Below are 11200 nucleotides of genomic sequence, written 5' to 3' on the forward strand. Positions count from 1 at the left end.
AGGTATAAACCTTTGTCTCACGCTGCGCTCTCACCAGGAAATTGATTGCAGAGAAGAATTTTAGAATATCAAATTGAGTGTAGTGTAGTCCCCAGGAGAATACACTACAACTTGATACCTGCTGTGATTTTGTTCACTGTCCATTTTAAACGTGGACATTAGAAAGTCAATTTTTTTCCCCACACTGTAAAACCCAACAGTGCATCTTACTAAAAGAAGTAAGTTGTTCTTACTCAGTTCTGAAAAATAGTTAAAGTAACTTTCATGAAGTGTGTTAGGTAGACCCAAAAGTATACATATGATATAATAACTTTATTGTAATAAGTACACATTATGTTTTTGTAACGTTTTAAGTACTGTTGCTTTAAACTGTTTAAGTTGTGCTAATTCATTTGTATTAGTCATCATCCACAGCCCCGCCCCCAGTGTTTTGCCTGGACTTGTCGGCCATGAGACAGGAGCCTCGTCAAGAGAGTGGAAAGTACAAGATAAAGTTATTTTTATGTTTTTTTGTTAATGCTTACTTCTAGCATACAAAACGTACATTTATCAGACTGCTTTGTTTTAGTTGTACTTCGTTGTAATTTATCAGACTACTTTGTTGTAGTAGCTCGTAACTTAGCTTGCCAGCACACAATTCCCGCCTAGCGCTGTATGGAGTCTGCCTTCACAATTTAAAAAATTAACGGTTGGTTGCTTGTTTCAATCAATAGTTGGTAAGTAGTCTGATTTTTGCAAACTGCATGCCACAAAACCTTTGGTAAAATCAGTGTTTACGCTTTTCTGACTCTGACCTTTATCAAGTTCAAATGTAGCCTACTTTTGACACAGTGAAAATAGTAGAAAATTTATTTAGTGTTAATTTTAAGAGTTTAACGGACAAGTTCGCCTTCACAAATTTTGAATATGATGGTTAGTGGCATTTTAGTCGCGAAATAATTTACCTTTTCAAAGCTGCACTGCACCAAACCTAAACGTTTCTGACTCTGTACTTTCCAAGGGTTAGCCTATTGTGTACTTCACTTGTGTAAAATTGCTTTATTATTTTATAACGTATAGAGTAGTTGACCAACCTGAATTGAAAATGAACTGTAGTGCAAGAATAAATCTTACTGTTTTCCAAGCTTGTGTTATTCAGATTGACTGTTTTTAAGTGAAGTAAAAGTAAAAACTGTTCTGCTAGCTTTCTGTCCTCATGGCTTTTGTGTTATTACAGTCTGACGATTGAAGGAGCAGTAGCATGCCGAGAGATCATCCAGCACTGCACTAAAGACAACCAGTAAAGGTGATTTTAAAACGATTTGGTATCAAAATGTGGAATTGCAAGTTGTGTAGTTTGTCTAGTTTTTCTACTGCCATAAAAGTCATGTTGTTGAAGCATTATCGGCTCAACCATGGTCAGTACTCCACAATTTCACCCTTACCCCGTCTCTACAACACATGCATGTGTACATTTAATACATTTAATTCATTAAAGATACACATGTCAACAATGCACACTCCCACGCAAAGAAAAGACGGTTCTTATCCAGATTTGAATAATTATGGATTTTGTTGCTCTATGTGTAATTTTAAGCAGCCATTTATTGAAAGCCAAATGTTTATCCATCTGAGGGGGCATTTAAAACGAAAAGAAACTGTTCCATGTCCTTTCAAGAACTGCAATTTTAAAACCAATGTCTACTCAACCTTCAATGCCCACAAATGCAGAGACCACCAAAATTCAACAAGTTACGATGAAGGCATTGTGCAAAGTGTTATAAATGTAGAACAAAAAGATGACATGCAGCTTGATTCAATAGAGTCATCAGATGACAATCAAGTGGCATCCACCAGTGAAATCAGTGGAATTGAGGGTTTAGAAGAGCAGTTGCAATACAATCTGGCTGGATTTTTCTTGAAAATGCAGACCCTTCTCCATGTGTCCCAGAGAGCAACACAGGAGATTATTGAGCATATTGATCAGTTGTTTTTGTTATCACAACCTTTGGTTAGAAAATCAGTTGTAGATATACTGAAAAAGCACAACTGTACATATACGGACAAACTGGTGGATGAGATTTGTCAGGCAGTTTCTGATAGTAATGTTTTACATAAATGTGTCACATCTGAAGGACCACTATCTACAGCAAAGAGGAGGAAATCATATTATGAAGCAAATTTTCCATATGTTAAACCTGTGGAGTATTTAATTGAATCGTCAAAGCACACTTATATGTATGTGCCTATTCTCACATCTTTGCAATTGTTGTTGAAAAAAAATGATGTGCTTGAAGAAATTAAACAAGCACCCACACAGATTCCTGGACATTTCATGTCATTTTGTGATGGATCCTACTACCAGGAAAATGTTCTACTGTCACAAGAGGGACAGAAATTGTCAATGATACTTTATGTGGATGATTTTGATCACAAACCCACTTGGTACCTCAAATAAAGTCTTTGCAGTTTATTGGACACTGGAAAACTTTCCAGTTAAATCTTGTTCTGCTCTACACTGCACCCAGCTTGCTCTGCTGTGCAATTCCAATGATGTACGCCAGTTTGGGTGTAAGGAAATGCTGTCACCACTCTTAAATGATCTGAAAACTCTTGAAGAAGTAGGTGCCTACATTGAGACTCTTGGTGAATGTCTTAAAGGCACTGTCTACTCTGTTGTGGCAGACAACCTTCTGCCCATGGACTTGCTGGTTTCAATGAGAGTTTCAGGTCTACATATTTCTGTAGGTTTTGTCATGCCACCCAAACAGAAATGCAAACAGAAAATGCTGTTACAGGGAATTATGTAATGAGAACAAAAGATGCTCATGATAATTATTGTGCAAGAGCTTCAGAATGATGACATTAAGGAAAACTATGGTGTTAAAAACACCTGTGTTCCTTCTGACCATCTCTCTTTCTTTCATCCTGTCACAGGCTTCCCACCTGACTTCCTACACGACCTGTTTGAAGGTGTCATTTCAGTGGAGTTGGCACATTGTTTAAAGGTTTGATTTCTAAGAGATATTTTAACTTAGAAGACTTAAACAGAGCAATTCTGCACTTTCCATACCAACATTCTGACAAAGTTAATCGCCCTCATCCAATAACCTCAAATTTTGCCAGGTGAGGGACCATGGCCAGCACTCTTTCATGAGACACAGGTAAGTACAACTATGTATGTAACATTTGCTGCTCATATAGTATGCTGTGTTTTGCTTATAATATTTCTCTTCAGCTCTACTTTGAATTTCATCGGATCACCAATCAGAATCTGCCACATGTGTTTTATGCTGCGCTGGATGATTATGCTCCTCAGCTGACTGGACTTTACAAAAAGAGGAAAACTGGACGGGTCGGTGAAAGGATGGAGCAGCTTTTGTCGGCATATGGAAAACAGGTATTTAAAAGATACTAATTATTATTCTGCTTGCTTGGCAGTTGCCATTGTTATGTGTTTGTTTATTTATTTATATATATATATATATATATATATATATATAAGGACACAAACGACATCTATGCAACTAGAACAGCAGTTCTGGCCGGCCTACCAATGTACCTCAGAGATTTTCAAAACATGCAAGGTACTTTGGTATTACAATAATTTGCACATTTGAATTTAGAAAAGGTTGAAAGGAGTTTATAAGTCATCTGGACTTGGGTTGAAAGTTGAAGACGTGAAGTTGAATGACTTATAAACTTCTTTCATCCTTGATTTGACTACCTGGATGAATGAAAAATGAACCTTCACTGTCAACTTAAAACATGTTATGATATATAGAATTTTAAAAACTGAAGAAAGGTGCCTGAACATTTGTATTTATGCTTTTAACAGAGATATTACAGATGAATAATTGTGCACTCTGTATTATATCTTAGGGTGAAATTGAGTTCTATGAAGCCATAGAATTGCTCTGGTTGCTGATGTCGATGAAGAGGAGGTGCCTGGAGGAGTTCCTTTCTCACCACGCCAAGTGTTCATAGAACTTGAAGATCAGTTTGTTATGACTCATCACTCATGGACTGATGCCCTGGTGTCTTTGTTTGGGCTAATCTATGCTCTGCATCTGAGCTATCCTATGAAGTATACTGGCTTTTTTGAGTTCATTCAAGTAGTGTTGCTGAAGCTAGACGATGAGAGAAAGCAACTAAAACCAAAATTGCAGACACTAAAAAATGAGCTTGTGCAGATGATGTTTGTTTTTCACTGGTCACTATATTCGTGCTTTTTCAGTTATCTGTGAATGGCTTCAATAGTTTTATTTGTTCTGGGTAATTAGCTTTCTAAAAGGCAATGTGGAGAAAGCTAAGAATAAGGAGAAAATCCATATTTGACGTTTTGTTTGTGATTGAAAAAAATCTTCACATAGTGTGTAATCTTAAGCTTATTTCTAAAAACATATTTTAGTTACATGGAAATCTTTTGCGAGATAACTGATAATTAGTCAATATGTACAGTATACTTTCATGCTTTATTTTTTAATTGTGTGATGAGTGCCAGTTCACTCGAGGTCTGGGCAAAACTGTTGCGAAGCCACAAATACCTTTGAGAATACTTTTTGTTAGTGACATCCTTAGTTCAGCTGTTTTCTATAGTTGCATTGCTGTAGTGCATGTGATTTCATTATTATACTAAATGTTACTTAAAATTGTGATTGTTATGGCTCTAATTGCCTCTAGACTATTGTTTTTTTATGATGTACACCTATGTATCAGGTCTACATGACTAAATTTGTGTTTTGTACATTTAATCGATTTTCAAAATGCTACAAAAAACATTCAAAATTCCCTAAAAGTGCAAGTTTTAAAATGCCTAATTATTTGTTATTTGATAATGGCTTTAGCAGTCATAGGTTATGACTGAAAGTATGGTTGTATTCATTCTGTATTTTCTCTGCAGTTAAAGTTAATAAAAACTGAATGGAAAGAATAATAGCTTGGTTTTGTGTTAATAGTACTTGAACCATTTGGTACAATCGGTTTCCCCAATTGGATTAAGTTGTTTAAATACAACTATTTAAGTTAATTTAACTTAATTTGAATATGAGCATGTAACACTTTAAATAAGTTTGAATAAATACAGCATCTTAGTACAAGAAATTTAATGGTTTAAGTTGAAACATACTAAATACAATGAGTAAATAAACATAATGCATTTGAGTTACATTATCATATTTGCTTTGGGTTCTTGGGACTCTAATAAAGTACTTAAATAACCCCAAACTGTTTAAGTTATAAAACTTGAATCAATTGGTGCAATCGGTTTCCCCAAATCATTTGAGTTAACTTAACTTGTCAGGTTTTACAGTGCACTTTCTCCCTTCAAGCAGTTAGAGTCGGATCAAAGACAGTACACACAGAGATACATTCAAACCGATGGCCATGCATTCCTTTTACTTACAAGCTGCAGAAATCCTTCCACTACTGCAGCAACCTGTGTCAGGTAATCAGAATCCATGGAGTGCGACATCCCATGCGCCGTCTAAAACCAAATTTTAATGTAATTAAGACAGGAATACACAGGTAATAGCATATGTTGCAAATCAAAGAGAAGGGTTTGAGACTACGCAGCACGCATTTATTGCAGGTGGGGTGCAGATAACCAGGTGAAAAATATGAAGTGAATTTATGGTGAATGCAAAATATGATTTAGCTAATGCTATTGCATGACATTCCTTTAAGTAAAATTTGCTTTATTGTTAAGGATTGATAAAACAGTGTAGGGGGTATAAATGTTTTTAGTGCATACAAAACCTCTGCGAGTATATTTGCCACATTGTTTTGTCTCCTATGAACCTGTTTAATACAACTGATGCGGGGTTTTTTGCAGCCTGAAGTGAACTCCTAAATGTATTTCTTGGAAATTTCAGTTAAAACAAATGCTCAATCTATATTTGATTTACATTAAATATTTCTATGAAAATAGATAACAGAATTTAACATACGTAAAAACATGATAATGAGGCACACACCCAAAATCAACAGCATTTAGGTGATATATACAGGATTAAAGTGGGATTTGGCAGGTAAGGACTGGGACTGGATGTAATGGTTCTGCGACGTGAAAAGAATTAAAAATAAGTCCCATAGTAACTCATTCCATGTGTTCCAGTTGCTTTTTCTCTGTGTACAGTCTAAATACTATACTGTGACCTGCTGACATGTGTTCCTACTCCCATATTAAATTATCTTGGATTTGTTTATCTGAGTTAAACAAGGTATAAAGAGATGTTTCACAACCTATAGGACTGATTTCCAACCCCTTTACAATATAAAGCTAGTATTAAAGAATCTAATCAGTGTCGTCACCCTAAATATATATTGATGTCTGCCTCAGCTACAGCAGTTCAAAATAATGCATTAGTGTAAACTTCACCACAATGCTGCAAACTAACCAGTTTATCCTGCATTAAACAGCACCAAACTGTCTAGTGGACCGTAGGATGTGATTATTTTCAAATTAATATAGCAAATATCTCCTAACCATCACTAGAAACAACACCAGGTTAAAATGTTTCACTGCAGAGGTTTCCTTTCCCTGTGATTTCTTATACCATTTTTTTGCACAATAACTAAGTTTATCGTAATTTGTTATGCCTCTGTGCTTCTTCATTATCCTGATAACACACAGCATTTCCAGATACGTGAGAAAAAAAAGTCATTATTGGAACCTCTGTTCACAGTATTCTGCGAAACCCAAATTTAGTTTTTCGTTACAATAGAAACCATTTCTAATCATTTGTTCTTCAGTTTTCACTTTTTAGTAATAGTGCTGTGATGTGAGAGGGAGAGCTGTGGCATACCATGACAACCTAAGTTTACTTTTTCTGTGAGACATAAGGTTGTTTGCAAAAGGGAGTTCCTATAGGGTCCGCTGTTAAAATGTATTCATTTATTTTAAGTTAGCTCTAGTCAACAGCTGTCTGCTAGGCTTTAATTCTACTAATTGGGGTCTTTTGGAGCATTGACTAATAATATGAGCTGCTGTAAAGATGAGTGAAAATCTAGGATGATGTTTCCATTCTCTTAACTACAAAAGAGTTTGGTGGTGTCGGTGGATCGGTTGGTGAATTTAGGACTAAAAGTTTGATTTATAGAAATGAAAAACAAGCAGGCTGAGAACAGTGAATTGAGCAATTCATTCTATCAGTCACCTATGTTTCAGCACTTACATATGCTTCCAGTGTTGCTGCAAGAACAGAGTGATTCACATCTCGCTGTCTGTGACAAAAAAAAAAGAATTAATACAAACAAATGCAAGAGCTCAGTAGAGATCTTATTTAATTTTGCTCTGACCTTTCTACAACAGGACTCTGAAAGTCTGGATGCTTTCTGAAAGTGAATTGATGTAGGCGTGCTTTAGTTATGCTTTCTCTCCAATAGCCTGCGTGGGCAAAAATAGTATAGAAGTCCATTGAAAACAGGCTTCTGGTTCCTTTGCTTTGAACCTTACTAAACACATTCTTGATGACTTTATGGGCTCAATCACTAGTTTAACATCTGTCACAGTTCTGGGTCATTTTGACCCAGCATTTTCGGTCTTGTATTTTTGGTATTTATCTATATATTGGCCTATGTTCTGATTCTTTAGTTATCCTGTTTTGAATATTATATTCCATGTTTCAGTTTATTCTGGTTAAGGGGTTAGTTCTTAGGTCTTGTTTTGGTGCCCTCGTTTTTCCTGTAGGTTTAGTTCAGTGTCTAGTCTGCGTCTTTGTGCAGTTATTTCTTGTTTCCTGTTTTATTGTGAAGGTCCGTGTCTTATGTGAGTGTACTCAGGCTGTGTCCCAATTCAGGGTCTGCATGCTTGAAGTACGCATTTCAAGTGCGATTACGACACCGCCACGTGACGACGGCTGTCCCAATCTGAAGTGTACTTCAAATGCATACTCCAAATGCGCTGTCGATTTCCCCAAATATCAAGCGTGGTCCGGTGCACGCTTCGTGGTCCCATATATCCCACAATTCATAGCACGGCGGTGGGTGTGGATAATTTTGCCGCAAAATACGGCAGAAGTACGGTGGCCCTGAGAGGCCAAACGGACTGCAACTTCAGAAAATACTTGCAAAAAGAAAAATGCTGCAAAAAGAAAAATGCTGCAAAAAGAAAAACGCTGCAAAAAGAAAAACGCTGCAAAAGCACACACAACACAACGGAAATGTTTCTGGGGAGACAAAGTTATGTGACATTAGCGATGTTTGTACTTAGAGCGTTTACTTTGTTTTAAAGCCTTTACTTTATACGTCGTTCGATAGTTGACCTTAATCTTACAGAGAACCTGATGATTTTATGGATAATTAAAGTCAGTCATATATCCACAAACACAACAGGCTGAAAGTCAGTGATGCTGCTCGGTTTGCAGTCCTGAATATCACGGCACAAGCAGGATTCACTGCACTGTTAATGTTAGCTATGTTATATTGCTGCCTCTGTTCGGTGGTGTCGAGCCAAACGGACTTTAACGTGTGTTTGAACGAGCTGACGGTTCACTCGTTAAGCTGAAAGAAAGATGCTTTAATCACAGCAGTCACACAGTTTAGCACTCGTAATAACACAAACACTCCTTCTCTGGTGCTGTTGTGTAGCAGTGTCTACACCTGAGAATGTCACCTGTCTGTCCTGCACTCTCTCTCTTTTTCTTTCGGATTGTGGAATAAAAGTATGAACATGTATTTATAAGTTACACTTGTGTTTGAATCCTGCAGCTTATCCCACATTTGATTTCCACGTGTGACCAGAGTGAGGACAGACTGAGGGACCCACTGCTGCACATCATCTGTGAGGCTTTGCACCCCTGATGATCCACCAGGACAAACTCAGCAGTGTGTGAGGAAGAGGAGGAGGAAGAGCCAGCAGCAGCTGACAGATGGAGAGAATAGACAGACTGTTCCCTGTTTGTGAAGGACTGCTAGGAAAGTTTAACATAACTAATTGTCTGTCCTGAATCAGTCTTATTAGGTAATCTTCAAATAATTTTATCATCCCAGTGTTTTCAGTGTGGGAGAAAGTACTCAGGGCCTTCAAGGCAGCAACAACTTCAATGTCCAGAGACCTAAAGCAGCGGTCTCCAACCTTTTTTGCACCACGGACCGGTTTATGCCCGACAATATTTTTCACGGACCGGCCTTTAATGTGTCGCGGATAAATACAACAAAATAAAACTAGTACCGGTACCGAAAAAAAGAAGATTTATTCATAACACACATGAAAAGACCCAGGAAAACCGAGTTAACGATCAAAACGATAACAAAATAACGCTGAAAACCGATAAAAACCCTGAAAACCATACATTTCACACCTGAGCCTCAACTCTCGCGGCCCGGTACCAACCCCCGGGTCCGAGGCCCGGGGGTTGGGGACCGCTGACCTAAAGTGTGTATCAGCAGCAGAATGGAGCTAAAAATAAATGTTTGTTTCAGTTCTATGAAGCTTTGAGTATTTTGGATCAGTAGCACTGCTGTGTGTGTTGCATCATATTGCTGTAATTGTTTATATGCTTTATATATTCTGAGCTAAGTTGATCTATAGTGTTACATCATATTCTATAAGGATGTTATGTGTTTGTATACTTTCTGCCCAGTTTGACCCATTTAGCAGAAGTCAGCCTGTTTAAGGCTCTGATATCTATTCTGTGTGACTTACAGCAGTTATGACAGGGTCTGATTTTCTCACCCAATAAAGGAATATTTCATATATCAGTCTACTCTTCATTCTAGCAGAAACAGTTTTCACAGCTCGTACATTTTCTTTTTACACATATGTGTAAGCATTGAGCCAAATGTAATGATGCCAACATATTAAACGAACAATATTTCTCTTATATATAATACATCTGTATACACACTGTCAAAGATACTTGTCTTTGACTGAAGATTTAAGGTGATAGGAAATATAAATAACTGCAACTTGAATCTTTGACCCAGAGTTCAAGCTCACTGCTGTAATATATACTGAAATAGTGCTGTCAGCGTTAATCTCGTTAAAATGATATTAACGCCATAACGCGGCAAATCTCCGTTAATGAGTTACCGCGGATCGCCCCTTGCGTGGGGCTGGACGGCGTAAACACGTTAACGAGCTAACTGTGCTAACGCACTAGTTCCCACACATGTAATTGAGCATTGCGTGGCACAGCCGACATACTGTTTTACTTTAGTCCATGACTCGCTTACCTTCAGGGTCATGCTTCACATGAAAACCAAAATAGTTCCAAACGCCACATCTGAATGAGGGTGGGGGAGGTTCAATTTCAGCTAGCGTTGAGGCAGTTGCCATGTTGCAACAAGCTTAGCTTCTTGCGCTGCGCTCAGTGGACAGTGCAGCCTAGGCAGAGTAGTCAAACGCAGATTCACTGAGTTCTCAACACAGACCGCATCGTCAGAAGAAAAGTTGATATATCTCTTTATGTCTGTCTCCACGTTGGTTGAGTGTGGAGTAAGTGCATATGAGAGCATGAGGGTGGGAATGGATGTTTGTGTCTGTGTGTGCCTGTATGTCTGTATCTATATGTCAGGTTGGGTATCAGACGCCACCTCTCTGGGGACATCTCAGGCCCTCCAAGGTTTGGAGGCCTATCTCCACCCACCACCACTTCCCCTGCCAGTGGTGGACTCCCTCAGACATCGGTGCGTTGGTGGTTCTTTGTGTCCGGGGATGGGCGTCCGGGTACACACCGGCTCACTCCTTGGCGGCGGCTTATCGGGGCCTGGAGCCTGGGGCTCGCTCGGGCCACTTCGGAGGTGGGGTGCCCCCGGCCTCTCGGCCTGGGGCTCGGTCACTCAGGCACAGCTGGCTGCCGGCGGAGCTCACGGGCGCGTCACTGCAACTCCCCCTGGCTTCTGCTCGGTGGCTGCTGAGTGAGCCCTCATCTGGGACTCTCCTCAGCTCTTACTGGGACAGTGGCGTGGCTGCCCCTCTGTTGGTCTTCCTTGGTCTCTTGTGTTCTGGGGGCCTCTGGATGTCTGGAGTTTTGATCTCCTCCATACCTGCTTCATACCCTGGAGGACGGGGCTGTGGCCCCCCCACACTCCCTAGCAGATCGTTACATGGAGAAACCTTTGGAATGCAAGCATGCTGATCCACACAGGTATGCACACAGGTGTACACACGGGTATTCACAGACGCGGACTACAGCTTTCTTAGCTGCTGCCTCAAAGCACATTGTGCGCTGTCTATCTTGCGTGCTGCACAATATCGTTTATTATTTAGTATCTACTG

At 39.0% G+C, this 11200-nt stretch overlaps 1 long non-coding RNA gene across 3 annotated transcripts; it reads left to right on the plus strand.

Annotated features, from left to right (window-relative positions):
* The first annotated feature begins 252 nt into the window (after positions 1–252).
* On the plus strand, positions 253–4906 carry LOC147309123 (uncharacterized). 3 transcript variants are annotated; one of them, XR_015126222.1, is made up of 6 exons: positions 253–481; positions 1217–1285; positions 2917–2987; positions 3106–3143; positions 3218–3379; positions 3862–4906. It is a non-coding gene; the product is annotated as an uncharacterized LOC147309123 (long non-coding RNA). The 3 variants fall into 3 exon arrangements; XR_015126221.1 differs by having other exon boundaries at positions 254–716; XR_015126220.1 differs by having other exon boundaries at positions 259–1285.
* The last annotated feature ends 6294 nt before the right edge of the window (positions 4907–11200 follow it).

Source organism: Aulonocara sp. 'chitande type north' Nkhata Bay, linkage group LG18 (assembly GCF_057382095.1).
Source record: "Aulonocara sp. 'chitande type north' Nkhata Bay isolate Kocher_YH1m ecotype deep benthic linkage group LG18, A_spYH_male_GT1.1, whole genome shotgun sequence".
NCBI lineage: Eukaryota > Metazoa > Chordata > Actinopteri > Cichliformes > Cichlidae > Aulonocara > Aulonocara sp. 'chitande type north' Nkhata Bay.